Below are 10,679 nucleotides of genomic sequence, written 5' to 3'. Positions count from 1 at the left end.
TGCATACCGTTCAAATACACGAGGCAAGACATACCTGCAGCATACATGTTTGTGCCTTTTTCAAATGGCCAGATCGATATATCGACTCGTTTCACAAGGATAGGAGATGTGCGAATGAGTGGAAGATCCAATATGGTTGGTTTGGAATATATAGCTTCATAAGTCGGTTTGGTTTGATATATAGGTAGGTTAAAATTTTTATAAGAATATATTATTATATGCCCATTATTCTTGTTTCCTTTTTTAAGTTTTTCCTTAGCCTTGGCATTTGCTTGGATAACAAGATTTCAAGTTTTTCGTTCATATATTTTTGCATTTTGTATATTAATTATATATAAACTATCTATATATTTGTCTACCATAAAATCTTATGTGTCGCTCTCATATCGCTCCTCACCCCTCCTAAAGCCATCAGATTTGAAGCAACGCTCGCATTCGACTATTTAAAGTGGTCATCTCATATGAGACAATCTTTAAGGAGATTTGAAACAACGGGATCCAAGTTAAGCTCGTGATCCATAAAACACAATAAAAACTAATGTTTTTGCGTTTTAAGGTAAGGATACCTTAGAGTACTATGAAAGTGTGTGTATGTGTATATATAAAATTAAACAAAAGTAAGGTAAGGATACCGTAGTATGTTTCGAGTATTTGTGTGTATATATGATTTGAGGAAATAAATAAGTATATAAATAAACAAGTGTATTGAACAATCAAGTAGAGTAAACACGTATAGGCAACACGTATAAGGACCCTAAAGTAAAGACTATACTAGGTCATTACGTCTAACCACCTATCCTATAGTCTTGTGGCTCTGATACCAATCTGTCACACCCCGACCACGGGCGGCAGAACATGCCGGGGTGCAACCGAATACCCAAAAACACAAGACACTATTTAAAGTGACAATATTTAATCAACTCATTTATTTCATAAATCAATAATCAACACCTCTCGTTCACACAAACAAATTTAATACAAGTAACATTTATATTGTTCGTTTTACTAATACTCTAATAGTCTTGGTAACGTTTTTCATCAAGTCCTCGAGTCAACAAAAGTCAAACCTGTAACATTTCATAAAATAAAGTTTGTCAACACAAAGGTTTTGAGCAATTCATAAGTTTGAGCATATAAGTATATAGTAATAAAAAGCCACAAAACTTTTATACGAAACGATAAATAAAAGCAACAACTTGGATAAATTGACAATAGCTAATAGAATTACGTTAGCGCCACCTAGCTACAAGGGGTTGCCAAGTAGTCTAGGATTTAATAAAATATCATTAATTGCATTACGTTAACGACACCTTGCTACAAGGGGATGCCAAATAGTCTGGGATTTACAGATTCAACCAACCGAAAGCGATAAACACATAAACATATAGCATAGAACACCAAATCAAGCAAATATTTAAGTAATGTATACAATCACGTTTGTGGGTTTAAGATTTAAGTAAATAAAGCATTTAGTTTGATAAGTATGAAATGTCACCCCAAAACGAAAGATGGAAAAAGGGGTATGAAAGTACTCACCTCGATTGACGAATTGAGAAACTAATAAGTGATCGACATATAGAAAGCTTGTAAACGAAACGAACGAATCCGACTTGAAAGCTAATTGAAAACGAATAAAGCAAATATATTAATGAACTTGAACTTTAGTTGAAACTACATTTGAAACATTGGACGAGAAGGTTTGGTTGTTAATCGGGTTACCGGTAAATTTGTTAACGATTAGGGACTCGTACTTAATTGGTAATTTAAAATAAAATAATATTATTTTATTAGGCTTTTAAATAACTAACCCAAATATTGAATAGAAAACGAGACGGGTTTAAATCAAGGGTTCGTTTTTTTTATAAAAATGAATTGATAATAAGGTTTATAATAATATTATTAATGATAATGACAGTAATGATAATAATAATTCTAAAAAGATATGTTATGTATGTATATATATATATAGATACATAATATAATGATGATAATAATAATAACAATAATTATTATTAATAATACTAATATAGTATAATACTAATAATAATAGTTAAAGAATAACGATCTTAGTATTAATTAAAATGTTGTTGGTAAAAAAAATAATAATAATAAATAATATTGATAGTAAATAATGATACCACATTCGATGTCGGTTCGAGTTCTATTCACAAAATAAATATAATAATATTATTGCTAATAATAAAATATAAAAATATAATTTTAATAAGTAATAATATATGATCTTTAATAATAATATTAACAACTTTAATATTTATAGTAATAATAATAATAATACCATTCTAAATTTGTAATGCTAAGTTAAACCTAATAATACTAATAATAATCTCTACGTAGTGATATTAGTATTAATTAGTGAAAATAAATTTGTTATGTATATAAAAAAATATAATACCAAAACCGGTCTAGGATGAGACCCGAACCCGACACCTCTAGTTTAATAACTAACGTACAAACCTACCAAACCAAGATAAAATTTGTTAACTTAAACCCATAAGGAATTTATATCCAATACCCGGCTGTTCGTCTTTTACCCAAATCAAATCAAACCAACCCCATACCCATCCAAACCTTTTCAAAAATATAACCAATAAACAAAACTATTATTAACAATTTAGATCTGAAAAAAAAATGATAAGCGAGAACCGATAACACCAACGCCCAAAATTAATTTACCTATTAGTCGTACATGAGGTCGTGGCTCTACACCGAGAAGGAACCGAGCCGAACCCGCCGGAGACAAAGAAACAGAAACTGCCGGAGTCGATTCCGGCCATCGGAGACGCGCCGAAAAACGAAATAGGGAGAGAGAGAAAGTGAGTGAGATGGAGAGAGGGTGAGAGAGAGAGACGGAGGGAGAGAAACGGAGAGAGAGAGAGAGAGAGGGTGTGACGGAGAGAGAGAGAGAGAGAGGGGGGGGGGTGTGTGACGGAGAGAGAGACGCGGAGAGAGAGGGAGAAGTTGGGGCGCGGTTTTCCGGTCGCCGGAAAAGCGACCGGAGAGGAAAAGGGAGGGTGGTTGAGGTTGATGGTGGGGTAATCGGGCCGCCGGAGGAGCCGAGAATACGACCGGAGATAGGGGGCTCACCGGAGATCGAGGTCGGGGAGACGGGGTGGTGGGGACGCCGGAGATCGCCGGAAATCGGCGCCGGACTTCCTGTAACAACTCGGACTTTTCAAAATCTATAAACCCGACTCATTTCTATGTTCGGGAAATTTTATCACGTTTATCGAGTAACTAATATTTGATTTAATTGTTAATTATATATAATTATTATATACAAATAACTTTGAAAGATATTCAACTTTAACTCAAAACCAAACTTTAACCCTTTAGTGTTTCGACCTCAATAATTTAGGGGTCTATTTGCAATTTCTGCATATTTATTATATTATTATATTCCAAACCCTTTTATCCAAAACCCATATCCTAAACCCGTTTACCCGTATTGATTTCTTGATGCCTAATTCACGTTTATAATCCCGATTGATCAGGAAACATTGTTACTAAACTAAAAATCGACTTAAGCGGCCTTATAATTTGATAATAGATCACGTTTGATTCGTTTATTAACCTATCTTTAAAGTCGGCCCATAAGATCTCGAAATTCCTATATAAACGTAATCTTAATGCAATTAAAACCTTCTGCAGCCTCCTTTTGATCTCGCGAACCTAACCCTAAGAGAAATTGAGTTTTAATCGTCTTCATCACAACAAACCAATGCGTTCTATAGGCCGTCATCTTCGTTGTCGTTCTCTACAATTACGGAATCAAAACTGGTAATTAATATATGTTTCCTGGTATTTCTTAACCTGTAATCAATAGCCATATGCTTAATTGAATAAACAATTATGAATTCAACGATTTCTTAAATTAGGGTTCATATGATTTGGGGGTTATTCTGGGCTAGTATGTCTGATCTATTTTTCTCATTCCTTAAACAACGGATGACTTGGCCCAACTGGTTGGCTGCGTGTCTGTTAAATATAAGAGGGCCGGCCAGGCGCGGGTTCGAGCCCTGGCCAGCGCGTTTATGTTAAATGTTATTTTTTTTATAATTAATAATTAATTAAATCATTACATTCAATATCAATTCAAAATAAATGTTATTTTAACCAAAAACCGACACCATAACTAGTTTCTTTCCACACATTGTTTTAACCATATACATATAAAATTATATATATATATATATGTATGTATAAGTATATATATATATAAATAAATATAATAACTTGTTTAATCTTTAAATTTATTAAAGGTATCTATATATATATTTATATTTATAAGAATAAAAGTAATATTTTCCAAGATTTGTTTTATTAACTTAACTAATCATTTTATCTTATAAATCCTTATATAATATTATATTATTATAATATTTACTTATTAATGATTATCGAGTTGTTATCAACCTTAAATCTTTACTTAAGCGTATTCGTTACTCTCGTTTTCTTATATGCTTTAATGTTCGCGTGCGATTCTTTTCCTCATTCTCATTATCTTAATCATCCTCATTCATCTTTAAGGTGAGTACCACATTCCCATATTTTACCGCTTTCAATGTTTTGGGGCATATGCGTAAATAATATTTCTTATACATACTTATATTCAAAACTGCAACTTTGTCATATGTTAAACAACTTATACCTTACTTGTTTATGTGCTTATTTGCTTTGTATGCTTCCGCATTCCGAGAGGTCCAACATAATCTCAGTCTAGTATGATCATACGCCAGTCGTTATAGCCTGGTGCTTCTCGACATCTCAGTTATACTTGCTCATTTGGTTAATTTGATATTCTCATATGACTTGTTGCAGCTACGTATTTTGTTATATATACTATATGTACAACTAAACTGGTGTGTTGCTCACTCAACATGTGTTGTTGACAAAACTTTATTTTATACGCATATGCAGGTTGGTGAAGACTTAGTGAAGAATTTAGCTAGAAGAATATTTTAATTAAGAAATATAAAATTTGTATTGTTGTATGAATTATGTACTTGTTTGTATTTGATTTATTTGATAATTGAATTCAATTAATAGATATTGTCATTTAAATATTGTGCGTGATAGAAACCTTGAGAGCTGTGACAGTCAGTTCGCGCCTCGACATTTCCGCCGTAGGTTGGGGTGTGACAGATTGGTATCAAAGCCGAAGGTTTAAGATAGGTCGTTAGAAATTGCCTTAAACATATGTTTAGGAACCCTATACGTGCGTATCTGTTTACCTTTATGTGTTCAAATTAAATTGTTCACAGCTTTCTAAGATAATTATTTAGTTATTATCTATTGTATTGTTATGCACACACACACACAAACTCCGAGGCTATGCCTCAACATTCAAAGAAAACTTTTCAAAAATTAGATTGCTTTTATGTACGGGAAATTCCTTAAGAATTCCCACATGTTGTTTTCACTCGTACACCTTAAGGCTAGGTTATGTGGCATGACCCTACGATAAATGAAAAGGGAAGAGAAACTGTGAGTTGGGCACTGGCAAAACGGTTCCAAGAATCAAAGATAAGACGCTATTCCTTACCTGGGTGATAACCTGACCACAGTACTCAACCCTATGGACCCGAGCGAGACCCATAAATGCCATATGACCGAAACCTTAGGTTGATTTTAAACCGAATTCACGGTGGTTCGTGGCTAAACTCAGTTTTCCCGATTATTGTGTTCCGTTATTTAAATGGTTAGTTGGGTGAAAAATCCATGGAATCCATGGGCACTCCTACTATCCATTTCTCAACTTGTTTCGTATTTTTGTTGGAGTAATCAAGCGTGGTGGTTCGCAAGATACTCCGACTACCCATATATATTTCGATAGTTCGTTATTTAGTTTGGTCGGTTAAAACGCCGTGTAACGCTCATTGGGCCGACAAACTTCATTGCATTGTTAATTCGTTAATTAGTTAGGACAATCAAATTGCCATGTAACGCTCATGGGCTGTCCAACTCAGCTGTTTTTCGTTAGTTCGTTGGGCCATTCAAATTGCCATGGAAAACTCATGAGAGGCCAACATCCACAATTTATATTTCGTTAGTTTATTGTAAACTTAATAATCTAAATTTTAAACTGACTTAACTCCTCATGTAGTCATCACACATTAATCTTATTGACTACATCATTTAATAACTATTTACGCTATGTACCCCCCCTCATCTTATAATCTTTCACATTTAATCCTTATGACGCAAATCTCTTTACTTCTCAAGGCAACGTTATCATAAGTTATTTATATAATTAACCATCTTATTAATCTATTGACTTCCTCAATTTAACACTCATCTTATCAATCCTCATTTTTGGTCCCTATAGAATGTCTCATTCAAGAAACCAACGTTATCCTCGACATCAATCATTTGATTCTCACGACCACCGTATGGCTGCCTGTATCGCCAAAGAGATAGCTGCTGCGATCCCTAGGATAGTGACGCAAATTCAAAACATCAATGCAATCGATTCAACTTTTTCCTCTAATTCCTCTGCTAGTGACTACAAACCATCTACCTCTACTCATCCTCACAACAAGAAACGTAAGAACATTGCTGCAACAAATCCTAACCACCCACAAGTCTTCTCAAACAAGAAACCTTACCTCGGTCCTTTTCCGTTATGCTCCATTTGTAACTGTCATCACTCGGTTAAATCCCTATGCCGTCGCTGCATCCAATGTAACCGTTATGGCCATCTTGCTAACACCTGCCGTGTCCCGCCTACTACACAAGCTGTTCCGCCACAACCTACCCCTATTGCTCAACCCGGTGTTCCTAATACCCGTGCTTGCTACCATTGTGGAAACCAAAATCACCTCCGTAATCCGTGCCCTCAACTTACCCAAGCTCATCAAGCCCAATCTATGATTATACCTTACTACTTGACCCATGCTCACCAGGATCAAACCCATCAACCTCATGTCCCTCAAGCTCCTCCCATCAATCAAGGTCACCCTTACTTAACCCAACACTACCAGACCCCACAACCGCAAGCTCAAGTTTACTGGACATATTTCCACCAAACAACCTTCTTGCAAACTGTCCAAGCTCGCATTATTCATGATACCCCAAATCAATCTACCCCCGACTTCCCCAACTCCTATGAATGCAACTCCTCATGGTGCTCCAAGTCACGTCGGTTAAGCTACACAGAGACCCCGAAGACTTGCCTTTTTCTTTATCTATCTTACCTTATTTTGTGTTTTTCTTAATTACGTATTGTAACGCCTCTTTATGGCTTTTAATTATTTCCCTGTTTGAACTATTTATCTTCTTTTGATTAAATAGATTGTTTATTGAAGCATACTTCTATCCTATTTCTTTACCCTCATGAACCTTAACTATTTATAAGCTACCCCTTCTTCAACTTTAAATATCTTTACGTTTAAAAGTCATCTTAAAATTTCTTTGCTTTATTAAAATTCACTGCAACTTTTGAAATTTATTGTATACATTGGTGACTTTCTAGTGTTGTAAATTAAAACTCCATAAAAACTTTTGTTTCTTCAAAGTCATGTCTTAATCAAACGTCTTGTAAACTCACACGATTGGACGAATCATGTGGACCATCCGACGATGACAATAATTATGGTCCGGAACATAATTAACGAAGTCCTCGCATGGAAATCATGATGCGTAAAATTGTGTGTCATAATATAGAATCGAAAGTAGTTGGAATAACGGTATAAATGTAAAGATGATAAGGACATGGTGGATACGCCGCCGGTACATCCTATATATAAGTGCCCTTATCGGATTTGCATTTGGAGCGTTGTTTAACTATTCAAAGTTTTGTGTCAAGATAAATTTGTAAATTTTTTTTTTAAAATTTTCTTACCCTTAAACTTTAATGGTGCTGTTATAGTATTCTTTAATTTCGGGACGAAATTCCTTAAAGTAGGGGAGACTGTAACAACTCGGACTTTTCAAAATCTATAAACCCGACTCATTTCTATGTTCGGGAAATTTTATCACGTTTATCGAATAACTAATATTTGATTTAATTGTTAATTATATTTAATTATTATATACAAATAACTTTGAAAGATATTCAACTTTAACCCAAAACCAAACTTTAACCCTTTAGTGTTTCGACCTCAATAATTCAGGGGTCTATTTGCAATTTCTGCATATTTATTATATTATTATATTCCAAACCCTTTTATCCAAAACCCATATCCTAAACCCATTTACCCATATTGATTTCTTGATGCCTAATTCACGTTTATAATCCCGATTGATCAGGAAACATTGTTACTAAACTAAAAATCGACTTAACCGGCCTTATAATTAGATAATAGATCACGTTTGATTCGTTTATTAACCTATCTTTAAAGCCGGCCCATAAGATCTCTAAATTCCTATATAAACGTAATATTAATGCAATTAAAACCTTCTGCAGCCTCCTTTTGATCTCGTGAACCTAACCCTAAGAGAAATTGAGTTTTAATCGTCTTCATCACAGCAAACCAATGCGTTCTATAGGCCGTCATCTTCGTTGTCGTTCTCTACAATTACGGAATCAAAACTGGTAATTAATATATGTTTCTTAGTATTTCTTAACCTGTAATCAATAGCCCTATGCTTAATTGAATAAACAATAACGAATTCAACGATTTCTTAAATTAGGGTTCATATGATTTGGGGGTTATTCTAGGCTAGTATGTCTAATCTATTTTTCTCATTCCTTAAACAACGGATGACTTGGCCCAACTGGTTGGCTGCGTGTTTGTTAAATATAAGAGGGCTGGCCAGGCGCGGGTTCGAGCCCTGCCAGCGCATTTATGTTAAATGTTATTTTTTTATAATTAATTATTAATTAAATCATTACATTCAATATCAATTCCAAATATATGTTATTTTAACCAAAAACCGACACCATAACTAGTTTCTTTCCACACATTTGGTTTAGCCATATACATATAAACTTATATATATATATATATATATATATATATATATATATGTATAAGTATGTATATATATAAATAAATATAATAACTTGTTTAATCCTTAAATTTATTAAAAGTATCTATATATATTTATATATATAAGAATAAAAGTAATATTTTCCAAGATTTGTTTTATTAACTTAACTAATCATTTTATCTTATAAATCCTTATATAATATTATATTATTATAATATATTTACTTATTAATGATTATCGAGTTGTTGTTATCAACCTTAAATCTTTACTTAAGCGTATTTGTTACTCTCGTTTTCTCATAGACTTAAACGTTCGCGTGCGATTCTTTTCCTCATTCTCATTATCTTAATAATCCTCGTTCATCTTTAAGGTGAGTACCACATTCCCCTATTTTACCGCTTTCAATGTTTTGGGGACATATGCGTAAATAATATTTCTTATACATACTTATATTCAAAACTGCAACTTTGTCTTATGTGTAAACAACTTATACCTTACTTGTTTATGTGCTTATTTGCTTTGTATGCTTCCGCATTCGGAGAGGTCCAACATAATCTCAGTCTAGTATGATCATACGCCAGTCGTTATAGCCTTGTGCTTCTCGACATCTCAGTTATACTTGCTCATTTGGTTAATTTGATATTCTCATATGACTTGTTGCAGCTACGTATTTTGTTATATATACTATATGTACAACTAAACTGGTGTGTTGCTCACTCAACATGTGTTGTTGACAAAACTTTATTTTATACGCATATGCAGGTTGGTGAAGACTTAGTGAAGAATTTAGCTAGAAGAATATTTTAATCAAGAAATATAAAATTTGTAATGTTGTATGAATTATGTACTTGTTTGTATTTGATTTATTTGATAATTGAATTCAATTAATAGATATTGTCATTTAAATATTGTGCATGATAGTAACCTTGAGAGTTGTGACAATCAATTCGTGCCCCGACATTTCCGCCGTAGGTTGGGGTGTGACACTTCCGAGGTCGCCGTAAAAACGGCAGGGAAGGAGTGGCGGCTAGGATGTAAATGGTTAGGGTTAGGGTTTTTTGGTTTATATAGGTAGTTTATAAATGTTTAACTTTGGCCCCTCATGTTTGATATTTAGTTAAAAATTGATTTAAAACTTGTATAGCTTTAAAGAAATCCACTTTAGTCCCTAACGTTTACCTAACCGAGCTTATAAATTTTAAATAACTGTAATTTGCCAAACCCCACACACGCTAGAGTTATAACATCAATAATTTGATAAAATGTGGGTTCGGGTTTACAAGCTTAACCACAACTACGAAGGATAATTTATTAAATAAAACGCGAAAAAATCGACATGTTACAAAATGATTAAAAAAATGAATACAAAACGAGACCCGAAATTGACGAATGTCACAGTATCTACTACTTTAGTAAATTTCGTCCCAAAATTAAGATAAACTAAAAAAAAAATTTACTAACGAATATTGCCTTTGGTAAAATAATTGCAAGAAAAAAAAATTTGACAAAAGAAATAACGTCAAACCCTTGGATGACTCGAAAAACGCAATAAATGAGAACATAATAAAGGCACTTATATATAGGAAGTACTAGCGGCGTATCCACCGTGCCCTTGTCATAATTCACATTTCTATCGTTTTTCTGCTATCATTCTCGGGTCTGAGTTATCGCACACAAGTGTACTTACTATGGCTTCCATACGGGGGTTTCGATAATTAAGTGTGCAC

At 33.6% G+C, this 10,679-nt stretch overlaps 1 long non-coding RNA gene across 1 annotated transcript; it reads right to left on the bottom strand.

Moving 5' to 3' along the window:
• Positions 1-5,394: 5,394 nt before the first annotated feature.
• On the bottom strand, positions 5,395-7,057 carry LOC143597062 (uncharacterized). Its single transcript, XR_013146829.1, has 2 exons — positions 6,932-7,057; positions 5,395-6,756 (listed from the first exon to the last, which is right to left on the bottom strand). It is a non-coding gene; the product is annotated as an uncharacterized LOC143597062 (long non-coding RNA).
• Positions 7,058-10,679: the final 3,622 nt, after the last annotated feature.

Source organism: Bidens hawaiensis, unplaced genomic scaffold (assembly GCF_021521415.1).
Source record: "Bidens hawaiensis isolate Kalapana, Puna unplaced genomic scaffold, B.hawaiensis_p1.1 tig00047528_1, whole genome shotgun sequence".
Taxonomy (NCBI): Eukaryota; Viridiplantae; Streptophyta; class Magnoliopsida; order Asterales; family Asteraceae; genus Bidens; species Bidens hawaiensis.
The sequence above is the reverse complement of the archived record's forward strand: the minus strand, read 5'-3'. Positions and strand labels throughout refer to the sequence as shown.